General features: G+C 40.2%; 1 protein-coding gene across 1 annotated transcript in view; it reads left to right on the plus strand.

The window, feature by feature from the left end:
- GRIN2D (glutamate ionotropic receptor NMDA type subunit 2D) overlaps positions 1-14,393 on the plus strand; it is a 1,022,144-nt gene that overhangs the window by 812,512 nt on the left and 195,239 nt on the right. The window lies entirely within an intron of this gene.

Raw genomic sequence — 14,393 nt, forward strand, 5'->3', positions numbered from 1 at the left:
AGGAAATTATGTGACCCTGCCAGTATCAGCTCACAATGTGCTCCGTTATAAAACTCTCTTTATAGTTATACAGTTCTCCCCACTTCCAAAGTGCTTCTTAGAAACCACTTGCCGCTAAGATCCCCTTTCAAGTTCTCAGAGGTTATTTCCCTTAGAGCTAGAAGAAGTGGCCTAGAACAAAAGGTCTATTTGTAAAAGGTCCATCCCACGTCACCTCGTGCCTCATTCCGCAGGGAGAAAAGAAGACAAATATAATAAATTAGAAATACTTTTTTAGTAATATATACTTTCTTCATTCCTATATTTCTTTGAAAAAAAATAAGCAACCTCATAAATCTATAACTGAGATAAATATCCTATTGCTGGTTTTATAGACACCAAGGACCAAACATCAACTTGGGTGACAAATAGGAGTTTATTTATAAAACTCGGACTGCTAAGAACCCCAGCAATGTCTACATTCTTAGGAGTCAATTAAATTCCAACTGATGTACAGTTGCAATGTGTGCTGTGCACATTGCTCTGAATTATAGTAGAGCAGCATCGCTTATATTATCGAGGACCCCTATGGTAAAATGAGCAGTGTTGTGGTTTGCCTTCGTCTGAAGCTTTCCCATGTTGTTCTAACAGTGTAAAGCTAGCTACACAATATACAATTATTGGGTCGATCAGTCAATACTCGGGTGATCAGCCTCATTTATTGTATAGAATATATGAACGATCGTTTCAGCATTTCACAGATAAAGTGGTTAGAAAACACTCACAAATGTATTCCTTGGATTATCCAATCTGTCAGTTATGAAACGAAAATCTTGGACCCGATTTCCCTATATCGAGCAGTGTGTATGCATTCTTAATAATCCGCTCATATTTCCTATGTTCTCCTTAGGGATGTGCGCTGACCCCCGTGTTTGGTTTATGTTTTGGATCTGTATCTCCTTCAAGGTTTTGGATCTGGATTTGGTTTTGCAAACTACCGTCATGTGTTTTGGTTTTGGATCTGGATTTTAAAAAAAATAAAATAAAATTTAAAAAAAGATAGAAAGTTTTAAGAACGGCTAAATTCTTTTAAAATCCGAATTCCGATCTGCAAAATGATCAGAACCGCGACCTGGATTTACCCGGATCTCCTTAGGAGATTAGAGCCGCGACTCAGATTTACCGGGGGGATTCGGATTTCTGGAGAATCTAACTGCACATCTATAATTCTCCTGTCACTATGTCACTCTCTTGTGGGTGGACATATGCAAAATGAGTGTGGTGTGGTGGAAAATCGGTAGCTTCTAATAAAAAATTGCATAATGTGTAGCACAGATATTGGAGCTTTCAATTTGCTGAAAAATCGCCCCGTTCCTTGAGTTAATTGTTCTGATGACTGATAATGGGATCTTATCTAGTGTATGGACCTGGCCTGGGATCAGTGTCTGACCTGTAAGGTTTGTTGTTTTGCAGTCAGCACCATTGCCATCAGAATTTATGTTTTAGATTATATCTTTATAAAGGGAAGAGAAAAAATCCTGTTCAGCCTCTAAGATCAGGTAGTGTATCCGGTGTCGACTGGTTCTATTTCTATGGGCTTGAATCGGAGTTGGACGTTGTGCTGATGTTTGTGCAGTTGTCCAATGTTTGTTGTACGGCGCATGCATCCAATTTGCACTGTGCATGTGTCCTAATGGTTATCACTGGCAGTCACAGAAAGATTTTGGACACTTAGGGCCGTATTCAATTAGCGAAAAAAACAACGAAATGTTCACCAAAAAACGGGCAAAAATGGCAAACAGGAGAAAAAATTGAGAAAAACAAATGCTAAATTCCTATTTTTGGCTAAAAATGTGGGGAGTTCTTTCAGAACCCTTTGGACACCCCCCCTAATGATAATTTACCCCCAAAAAATGTCAGAAGTTGCGTACAATTTTTGGGTGAAAAAAATATAAATTATTTGAAAATGGTTTTAACATATTGGTCTGATTTTTCGGGGGGCGGTATGGATGTGTCAAATGTTGTAAACATTGCACGCGGTCACAGCAGGCATTTTTTGCACAGTTTTTTATAAAAAATTATGATGCGAAAATATACTTGCACCCATTTTAACATACCCCCAATTTACGTGGGACAGTAATTTCCTGGAAAAAAATAGCTTTCTATCATTTTAAATGATTTTTTTTTTACCCAAAAATTGTGTGGTCGTTTTTTGCCAGTGTGCAATTTACAAAATAATTGGGGTAATTTATCTTTGGTGGGGGGAGAATGTCCAAAGGGTTTTGAAAGAAATCCCCACATTTTTAGCCAAAAAAAGGGATTTAGCTTTTTTTTCACCTGGTCTGTGATGGAGAAAACTTTTCTCCAGTTTTTTTTTTCTCCACTTTCGCTGGTTTCTGCCTGTTTTTTGCCGAAAAATGTCCGTTTTCGCCAATGGCAAAGAAAACGTCAGTTTTACGACTCTAATTGAATACGGCCTTTAGAGAGAGACAGTTTGGATGGGCTTTCCTGGGAGTTAATGGGTGTGGCTAGTGAGACATGGGCATGTCCCAGCCAGCGGCTGCATCTAATAACACAGTTGTAAAGTTACCGGCAGCCATATTCCAATGGACAGTCTAAGCAACCATAGGGCTATTCTAATGTCCAATGGTGCAACTTTTTATGCACAGTGGTGGATTAGAGATGCAGCTGGTGGGTGTTTTCAATAGGAAGCTTATCAACTGCGGAATTAGCATAAATTTGCAGTCAAAAACACGCAGTCATAGCTGCAATAACGTCCACCTCTGATCAGGCCCTAAGATCAACTGTATGTTAAGAGGAAAAATCTCAGGTTGTAATTAGATTAAGTATTTTACAATGGGAACTGACCTGAAACAGACTATCTCAGCAAAATCTGCAAACTGTAGAATGATATAAAGATCGCAAATTATTGGGCACCAGAAGCAATAGTTTTACTTGATTTAATGATAGACAGGGTTAGATTGTTGCTATAGTGTGAGATGTTCCTTACTCATTCCTAGTCAGTACTAGTAAGTGTGCAAATTACAGAGAGTAATTTTCCATATTGCCTTCTTGCAGTCACTTGTTCAGCTTCCAGCAATCACAAGATCTAATGTCATAAAAGTTAACCTACTACTTTGGCTCAGGGGAGATCGGTCATTTGCCTTACTTGGATTTTCTCTGGGCACCCATTGCCTTCATTGGGACATCTGAAATCTGTCTGATGTATTTATTTTTTTCAGTAATTCCAATCATTTCACATGCATGTGAAAGGTTGTGTGTTGCTGCAGTACAAAATGGATTGTAGAGTTTTCATGAAATAGAGTTTCCACCCAGATGGACATGTGCTCTGCAGATAAGTGGACAACATTTCATTGTTACATAGATCCTGTGCCACCCTACAGTGTGCTGCATTGTACTAAGTGATGTCCCTCTGGTGATATACTATACACACAACCATTGAGAGCCTACAATATGATGGTCAGTGCTGGAAACTGTCATTTATATCTCAGCATTTTATTAACTATCATTATTATTACCAGTGAATTATGGCTGAGGTAATAGTGAAAAATGAATACAGCCTGCAGTGCCAGATTATGGGCAAAATCTGCTCCCTAATGTTTCCCAGTGATGGCCCAATGATTTCACTAGGTGTCAGCTGTGGGAGAGCTTAGTGTTCACATTGCCATGCTTTACAGTTTTTTTGTCTGAATACTGCATCAAGCAGTGCTCTTGGCAGATTATTACAACCAGAACCTGATTCCAGGCAGCAACCAAAACTTCCCAACTCCTATTAGGTTTTGCTGAAAACTGACTTGGTATCCATATATTTATAGCCCCATAACAGGGTAAGTAAAATGCTCTATGTATTGTATAGCAGTCATTAATATGCTGTCTGTATTGTATGGTGGTCAATAGCGGCTACTGGAATGCTCTTTGAATTTTATAGTGGCCACTGGCTTGCTCTCTATACAGTACTGCCATCACTGGGATGCTCTGTGTACTGCATAGTGGTCATTGGGATGCTCTGTGTATCTATGTATATGAAAAACATATATTAACTCCACCTACATTGTTTTGGACCTGTCTACAGCTTATCTGGTTCCACCATCATTTTCATAATTATTTCAGGGCTATTTTAAGTGTCCAAGCCATTCCTGACTAAGCTTGTATCTTAGTTTTAGCATACCACCATGACTAAGGGAATGCTCCTGCTGTCTTTTTATACCAGGATAGATTAAAATGGTAAAATGACCACTCTCAATTGGATCACAATTGCTACTGTTATGCAAAACAGCATGCTCATTCTTACTACTTTTAAAGACATTAACATCAATGGCTCATACTGTACCAAATCCTAATGTAAACAAAATTACTACAGTTACTTATGTTAAATTCCTAAGAACATATCTGTAGTCGGAATAATGTAGTAGTCTTCTGCAGGTGGGCTGCATGAATAAGAAAAGCCTGCACAAGACACAACTTAATAACTATGTTACACTAGTAGGTTTTAGTTGTGCATCCTCAGTTGAAATAATCACATAACATAGGGTCTGATTCAGAATTGTACGCTAATGCTCCCACAGCAGCAGGGCCATAACTAGCTATGGGTGACCGGTGCCATCGTACAGAGCGCAGAGGCTGTGTGGGTGACACTGTCGCTGCCTTGTATCTGGCTAGCAGGGTGTCAGAAATGTCACCCTGCAGCCAGGTTTGCTGCCGCAGCATACACGGAGCATCCTATGGACGCTGCAGACGGACACCTTGCACAGTATATGCATCTGATCAGGCGTCCTCAGGTAGGCGCTGCACTTACCAGAGCTGTCTTTGCGACGTTATGACATCATGACATTGCGCACTCAGGGGTGGGCCAGCACTGGACGTAACTGTGCCCTGCTATGGCTCTGCGCTGCACAGCAGCGATTTTCATAGATGTGGATTTGCGAAAATAAGGTAATGCCCCAGCAGCTGGAACTTGTACTGAGGCGCCCAACTGTCCACAGCTGCATACACATACAAAGCATTGGATGCAGATCAGGCAAACATCAACTCCTTGGTTAAGTCTATGGTACTCGGAACAAGAAGACGGAGCCATGTTAACTGCGTATGGGATCGCAGACGCCGGATGTGACACGCCCACGAAACAGTCGAGATACACATGCATCTTTAACTGTCACTCCCTATTGCCACCCCCAAATGCTCCCTGCCTGTCAATCACACTGCGATTGAAGACTTGCAGCATGCAACCACGGTAATGTTTCTTGATGCATGTGCAGTGGCAAAAAAATTGCTCCATTTGTGAAAACATCAGCATAGAGTGCAACACTGAATCAGGCCCATTTAATCGTTTGTTTTATAACTTATTGTTTCCTATGTGCTTTGATACACAAGCAACATTTCGTCCTTTTATAGTGTGGTCAACTCCTTTACTGATGCAAAGTCACAATGTAAAAGTTCCGTGTGAACTTCAGGTGATTAATCATCTCATTAGAGCTAATTGGGATGAGCGATTAATCGCTCATTCAGGAGATCTTAGGCAATTTTTGCAAGAAAATGTTCATTAGAGAAGAGAAGACAAAAGTTTATTTTCCATTATAAGTGATTAATCCCATTCTATTAAGCGCATCACATTATGGAATTTCCCTTTTCAAACTAAAATATTTTTTTCTTCTTCATGACCAGACTAAGGGCCTGATTCAGACCCACTCGCAAGCGGCTGTCCGCTCGCAAGTGGGTCGATGGTGTGCACTGAGCTTGCGCACGACGGAGGGAGCTCCGTCGTGCGCATGCGCCAGACGCGACCAGCGAAGGAAAGTCCTTCGCTCGTTGTGTCTGATCAAAGGGGGCATGCTGTCGATGTAGATTGACAGCACGCCCCCTTTGGTAGGCGTGCCGGGTGCGTGCCTCCCTGATGGGGGCGTTCCCACGGGAACGCCTCCCGTCAGAAGCCGGCCCACTGACATCACTAGTGATGTCAGTTGGAGTGATTTTGGCTCTGATAGAGCCAAAATCACTCCGGAGCTTGCGGTTGAAAACCTCAACCGCAGGCTCCTGCTCGCAGTTTCGATGGTCGCGATGGTCAAGACCATCGCGGCCATCAAACTGCACGCTCGTATAGCCTGTGGGTGGTGACCCACAGCTATACGAGCGTCCAGGAGGACGCTCCATTTTCATGGAGGGCGGCCCTCATTCAGAGCGTGCGCTCTGCTCAGAGCGTACGGCTCTGAATGAGGGCCAAAATGTCCCATTTTTTGTGCATTGGATCATTCATTTTTTCTTTCTGAATGGTGGGATTCAGGAAATATAAAACTTTGTTTTGTTAGCACATTAGTATATATCTACAATTATATTATGGGGGGAAATTAACTAAAACAGGCTGGCATATATGGTAAAATCGCGCCTAATTCCTGTCCATTCACATCAACAAACTCCCGGAAGAGTACAGTAGGTCACCCTCCTGCATTCTGTCCACTTCCTAGTTCCTAGCTAAGGGCTTGATTCAGCAGCGATTAATACTGCAATCACAGCTGCGTTCCATGCGAATATGTTAATGCTTGCCAAAGCTCAGCCGGCTTAAAGACACCCACTAATGCTTTCTCATATCTGTCCAATGTCACCTGTCCAATGTCGCTCTTCTGCTTAAACATTGGTACATCAACGCACATCGGGAATTTACAGCAGGTCTGACCAGCCGCAGATACTGCAAGTCTCCTCAGACGCAGAGAGCACTCATTCTGCGTATGCAGTCACAGTGGCTAATTTATGCACACCCATGAAATGGCGTTCAAATGTTCAAATGCACAGACACGCCTGCATTTTTCTGACCACTCCCCCGTCACCACCCCCAAATGCTGACAGCCTGTCACTCACTTTGCAATGGATTGCTCTGTGCATCTGTAATTGCAATGCGATCGATGTGCACACATATAAGCATGCGCGATGCCAAACAATCGCTTGATGTGCGTCCGTAATCACAATTGCGTTCAGAACTGAATCAGGCCCTAAATGGGCAGGATAAAGTATGTGATGGCTCAATTCTCATCTAATAGTGTCATCATGTCCCTGTCCTCATTTTCATGGTTCCATAATTTGCACTCTATACTGTAACTTATAAATTATCAAGATTATTGACTATATAACAGGCATTATTAGTAAGCGGAGTGCTTTTGCATAGTTCACAAGTGAAAAAATGTATGTAATAGATCTATATAAAATCCTGCTGAAACTGTTTTTTCTTGGTCTAATTCCTCCTTCCACTACAGTATATGGGTTTATGTTTTTGATTTTTCCGTGTAGCAAAAATATATCCTCATCTTGCATTTTTTGTTATGTACCACATGGAGTTTTCAAAGACATATATACTGTATGTATAGATTTCTATGAAGTTTATTTCTTAATTACAAGTTATTTTTCTATACAAGTAATAAATATTATGACTGTGACATTTGAAGTAGTCGTCGCTAGTACTAGTTTAATCTGGCACTAATACTTTATGTTAGTTGTTTTACAATACTTCTGGAGCTAATATGTCTGCATTGTGTTGTAGGAATTCCTTGATTCCTTAATATACCATATTCCTTTCATACGCAGGGGGGATTCCAAGTATCTAGAAACCCCCCCTGCCAGCTGATCCATCCACGCAGCTGACCTTTTTTTTCCTTCTCTTTAAAGGAGCTCAGGCAAGCTGTGTTTTGTAATGTGGCTACTGAGCCTCATAGTCGAATTTCTATGTTTAGGCTGCCTGCTTCCTGGATTTGCATTCTATTATGTGGAACGCAAGCAAAAAGCTGTTATTTGCTCCAGTTAACAGGCACTTCAGGGTGCCGTTAGCCAGGAGAGCGGGGGCGGAGTGTATGGAGCTCCAGCCAGGGAACCAATGTGGGTGTAGCACGTAGCTGCGTAAATGGGGATGAAATCAAGGGGTGGTCCATTTGTGCACAAGACCACCGCTTAGCAGTGTGGACTGGACAGCGGGCAATACAGAGACCAACTCGCCGAAGCTGTCAGGACTCAGGAGCGGGTCGCGATTGCGGAAGTAGCCTCCTCATCCTCCTCAGCTCCCCTTCCCAGCGGTCCAGCCCGGTCTGACCACAGTGATCCTGGACCCTGCTGCAGCTGCACTGTAACAACATGACCTGCTCAAGCTCTACTTGGAAAGGTAAGAAGTAGGTGTCCAGCTGTGATAAGACTACAAGTCTCATCACACTTTGTCAACTGGATTTGCTGGGACTTGTAGTGCCATCACAGCTAGAAAGACTCTGAAAAGACTTGTGTATTATATATGTGTCCCTGCCCTCTGTATCCCTGTAACTCCCGCTCAGTGTCCCTGCGCTCGCTCTCCCTGTAACTCCCCCCGGGGTGGGTAGTCTTTAATAAATGATGTTGGCCGGGTGAGGCACACACTGTCTTCCACTCCTGATGTCCTGATAGCCGATGCAGGTATTTGTCTGACTCACATGTAAATGGGTGCCATGGGATGGGGCTATACTGTACATATAATAGATAAATAGTATAACACTTGAACTACACAATAAAGTGTATGCTGCAGGCTTATTTTGGTTAGAATGTTTTCATTGGTTCTGTAACAAAGTATTTGGAAACCCCCCTTTAAAAAATCCTGCGTTTGACACTGACTTTTTACACTCTTTATATAGCTGTTGTAGAAGGATGATGAACCACTTTATATGTATTTTTTCACTCATAAGCATTACCTTTTACTGTTTGGTAACACAAATATTGTAAATATCTCATTACTTTGAATCTTTCGAGCTAGTACCGTTTTGGAGATTTTTTGTTATATTTTAGGGGCGATGTGTCAAGCCTTGGAGAAAGATAAAGTGGAGTAGTTGCTTAAAGCAGCCAATCAGCTTTTCACTGTCATTTCAAAGACTATTCTAGATAAATGGCAGTTAGAAGCTGTTTGGTTGCTTTGCCAAACTTCTCCACTTTATCTCTCTCAAAGGCTTGATACATCTCCCCCTTTGTCTTAGAGTGACATAAGTAGTGTTTGGTGCAAAACCTTTGGTCTCCGCCAGGTTGGAAACATAATTGTATTTAATTATTAGCAACTGTAGAGCTAAAGAACACTGGCTTAAAGAAAGCCCAAATATATGGTGCTAACTCATTTCTTCACCCCTCAATAATAAGTTTGTAGCTAGGCCAGTAACCACTTTAAGTGTGGTGGTTTAACACAACTATAAACAGTTATTGCACTGACAAAGTTCCTCCCTCAGTCATTCACTGTGGTCACTAGAAGTGGTTCTACCTCCTATCTACAGCTGAGCCCTTATAGCAGACTTGGTCTATTTCGCTCTCTGTCTCCCCTCCCCCACTCTTAAAAAAACTGGATTCTCTTGAGCTATTATCTGGTGAATTTCAGGTCTCTTAGGACAGGACACCCTTCTGTCTGCCACCCTTCTGTCTCCAACTTCTATATAGTTGTAATATAGTTGTATATTATCTGGTGAATTTCAGGTCTCTTAGGACAGGACACCCTTCTGTCTGCCACCCTTCTGTCTCTTTGCAGCTATATAGTTGTAATATTCTTCTAAATGCCAAAATACAAATTCCAGCCGAGCTTAAGTTGAGAGAACTAACAACTGTCCAGCTAACCCCTTTATTAATTGAAGTAAAACTTGTAACCTTTTGTACCATGTAGCAGTATAATTTAACCATCTTGGCTTTTGTCGATTCTCCTACCAACATTAATACACTCTTTCGCTATACTAATTAAATTATTGTAGAGAGTATAGAAAATATTAGTTAGTCGTTAATATTAGTTAGACATTATAAGATAAGATACTTCCAGCGGGAAATGTAATAGTCTGCGAGCTGCAGGTATCAGCATGATTCTGGTGAGTCTGTGCATTTTTTTTAAAGCGCCAATGATTTATAAGGCAAAGTCAACCTGGTTTTACATTTTAAATGATCGCTGCTTTAACATAATTGGCAGACTTACTGGAATTGTGCTGTTGTCTGCATCTTGCAAGCTATTATATTTCCCACCCAGTATCTAGTATTCGTGTAAGTCCTTATATTTTTTATTTTAAAAAGACACTGGGGGGTATTTATCAAAACTGGGAGACAGATAAAATTGTGAGAGATAAAGTATTAAACAATCAGCTTACAATCGTTTATAAAATGATAGTTAGGAACTGATTGGTTGGTCATTTATTTATTACAATTTTATCTCTCTCCCAGGTTTGATAAATACCCCCCACTGAGAGAAAAAGAAATCTGTTTAACCATAATAATTTTAATGTCGAACAAATGCCTATCTTGACCACAGTGTCACTTGACATCATATTGCACCATTATTAGCTTACAATCATTTTTCTTTACTTATATTAAACTTTTTTAAAACATCATTTCTGAGTAAACAGCTTATGTGATGATATGTCACTATGAACTTAATATACAGACTAACCATAAAATCCTTGCATATTTCCCACCATTGTTTCACTGTGCAAGCAATAATTTCAGCATTTGCATCATGTTTTTAACCCTACTGCAGAATACAGAACCAAAACCTGATTAACAATAGTGTCTGATAGCAAACTAAATACAACTGATGTTGTTATTATACTAATGAAGAAACCTGCAAATCTCCACTTTGCAATATACATTCCTAATTATAACCCACATATTAGGACCTACATGTTTATAGGCTGCAGGTTCGCTGAGAAATCAGACCAGTACAAAGGTCTGTATTACAATGGAGCCCTAATACTAGACACTATGGGGGACATTTACTAAGAATAGTGCGATTTGGTGATTTTCAGTGATAAAGGCATGAGATTACAAAAGGACAACACGCATGATTATCTCATGTCAAACATGACTTTGCACTTCAAATCACGGCATATCATCATTGGTCCAAACATCATATGATTAACATTGTCATCAATGCAAATCACTAATTTACTAAGTATTGTGTTGGATAACATGACAAAATCGCAACGCAATGCCTGACATTAATAGACTACCAAATCAGTGGCATGTTTGCATTTGAAACCCAATCCAATTAGCACAGTCTCAATCATGATGTTTATAAAAGATGCCCAACTCAGCTGCAGCTTTGTCTGTGATTACAAACATGGCTCAGGCAGGCTTTCCTATCATGTGGGCACAGGCACTAATTTCATGTGAATTGCACCAGCTGACCCAAAGGGCCCCGGAACAAAAAACAACAGAGTAACCAGCAGGTGGAGATGCTGCAAAGCCTATGTAGGCCTAGATTATTCTGTGGACAGTTAAATTTTAATGAAGTGTCTGATGATGAGGTCATCCAGATGTTCCACTTCAACCACAACAACTTAATGCACCTGTATAACCTCGTTAAAACTCACCTTGAGCCAGACATGCATGGTCATGAGTCATATCAGGCCTACACAAACTGCTGGCTGTTCTGCACTTCTTTGCTATTGAAAGGTGACAAGGAGGATGATTGGAATATCATAAGCCACCTTATCCTGCTACCTGGGCCAAGTCATAGTCACACTCAAGACCCTCTCCTACACCTATATCTGCTTTCCTAGCCAGGACCCACAGTGGCATGATATCAGGTTAGGTTTTTATAGCATCTCAGGTATGCCAAATGTCCTGGGTTCTATAAACTGCATATACTTTGGAATGAGATCACCTAGGACTAGGGCCCAAATTTACCTCAACAGAACCATGGCCATTCTACCAATGTGCAGGTGGCTTGCTATGCAAAACAACAAATCATGAGTGTAGTGGTGGGCTTTCCTAGCTCATGTCATGATGCCTTTATCCTCGGTCAATCAAGCCTCTGTGCAAAGTTTGAAGCAGGACAAATGCTGGAAGGATGGCTGGTGGGTAAGTACACATTGCTATGGTTACATTGTTACTATACACCTATAAATTTTGTAATGTTAAACTTCACCTACAGTTTTGCATTTGCCTTACAGGGGATTCTGGCTATGGCTGTTTCTTGTGGCTACTGACTCCATTATTGTTTCCTGATAGTCGTGCTGAGCGCAAGTATAATGATGCAGATAAGATCTGTGATATAATGTACATTTGGGCTAATAAAATTTCTGTTCTGCTGTCTTGATAACTCTGGTGGGATTTTGCTATATTCCTTTGATAAAATATCCAACATTGTGCTCAGATGCTGTGTATTGCATAATCTGTGTTTACAACAACCTCCACCTCCAGATTATGCAATAGACAGAGAGCAGGAAGGGCTATTGGTTACATCTGGTGACTCTGTAAGCACATAAAGTGGGAGGCAGGTTAGGACTTTAGTGATTGGCAACTGTTACACCTGTATGTATATTACACAACTTCGGTACTTGACTAAAATGTGGTCTGTAATGGTTTAATAGTTACACAGCATCTGCAAAACAAAATAATTCCAAACCTGATCTGTTCCAGTATTGACCAAATGATCTGTTTCTTGACTTAACTGTTAAATAATGGATCACCTTGCCTGGCATGAACTACTTAACCAAGGTGTTTCACCACAGGTGATGTCCTACAACAAATTAAGATGGAAGTGAAGGTGCAGAGCATTTGCCCCTCCTGGAATGTCTCCTGTTGGGTGATTTGAAAAAGTGTTTCAAAACAGATTAATTTATACTACTAAACACCGTTTTTGTCGAAAACATGATAAACTCCCTGACTTTTAGATTGCCTCTCTTGTGTGGTCAAGTATTCTATACCTGTTTAAATGTATTTGGACACATACTATTTGACAATATGTCATTGTTATAATTAACTTTTGCATATTAATGAATTAACCTTAATTAACCTTTAATTTAATGTTCATTCTATAATCAATGAAGTAATAGCATGCGAACAATTTGATAACATTTCTCTTAAAAGATAATAAAATCAAACATGGTTTACAATTTTTTTACTGTTTCCAAAACATCTTACAATGTTTGGGGAGGAACAATTTCAATAGTACTCATCCAATCATCCAGAAATGCCTTCAAAAAGCCATGAACAATAATACAAAGTATTAATATGTGTGAACAAAGTACAAACAATTTTCTAACAATTATAACTCTAACATTTACTGTTTTCTTGTAGGAGGCTGTGTAGAGGATGGTGTAGAGTGGCTTAGACCTGCAGCACCATCCTAAGGTGGTGTTGGTGCAGGTGAAGGATTTAAACTTGTGCAGCTACTAGTTTGTGACTCTGTTAACTTGTTAATTATTTCTCTGCCTAATGAGGTAATGTTAACATTCATATCACTAATTGCATTTGTTTGATTTTGGTACATTCTTAAAAACCTCTCTTGAAATATAATTTTTTAACATTGGTTGGTGCCTCAAGCACAAAGTGGTCTATTATTTGATCAATAATTTCAAGATTGGTTTTAATATTAGAATTAATGTTTCCAACAATATCAGCTACTGCATTATGCTGGAATTAAAGGTTTGCGAGGCTGCTGTTAAGTTTACACAAATGGTGATTCTTTTGTAGCAACTGTCTCATTTGTGTGTCCATTAGTTCCACATGACAGTCATTGAAAGAAGCCATGGAGTTGAGGAAGGCTGAGGCAGCATCTGCATTTGGATTACTAGGTGACTTTTGATGTGGACAGTGTGGGCATGGTGTTTCTTGCCTTACTGGTGTTGCTGGAAACCTATCCAATTTTTTAAATTCTTCTTGTGTTTCCACAGGTTGAGCAAGTGGCAAATTTGGCTTGTCACTCTGTGGAACTAAAGCAGACCATGAGGTAAGTATGTGTGAAAGTATGAAATGCCGCAGTACACATAGAAGAATGCCCAATTGTGGCATGTGGGGATAAATTACATTTCCACTATGACAGAACTCCCAAACAACACAAACAGTTATTTTAGGCCAATATACAAATATTTGGATTTCTGTTGGAAATGTTAAGAGGTTAATGTATGAAGCTTTCAAAATAGTGTTAAAGTGGCCCATTTCTTATGTTTCCCACACCAACCATACAGATTTACAAAAGCATTTGACAAGGACACTTTAATAACGAGTAGGTACAGTACATTGGATGCAGATTCTTTGCTATGTATACATTCTCCACTGTGCCACTTTGCCAGTTACTAAAATCTTCATACAACACCCTCTAAGTTAACAATGTGTGATGCTGTTAAAATTACATTTGCCTGAAAGAAAACATGCCAAAGTTTGATAATATCCTTTACAGATACTCACCAAAATGGCTGTGCACATGGAGGTGTAAGCAGTGTATGGGCCAGTTCTCTGCGTTGTTTGTGCTGATGTTGTTGGCTGGCGGATTGGAATACTGAAGATGGCTATTAAAGAATAGAAATGTGTAAATTTAAGGTTCTGAATGTGCTTTGAGACATAAGAAACCATAAAGCAGAAACTGTACTTACCTACCTGATCCTCATCCTGCCTTAAGGGTGGCTGTGAAGAAGTCCTTCCTGTGCTTAAAC

The sequence above is a fragment of the Taudactylus pleione genome, unplaced genomic scaffold (genome assembly GCF_031769625.1).
Source record: "Taudactylus pleione unplaced genomic scaffold, aTauple2 ptg000041l, whole genome shotgun sequence".
NCBI classification, from domain to species: domain Eukaryota; kingdom Metazoa; phylum Chordata; class Amphibia; order Anura; family Myobatrachidae; genus Taudactylus; species Taudactylus pleione.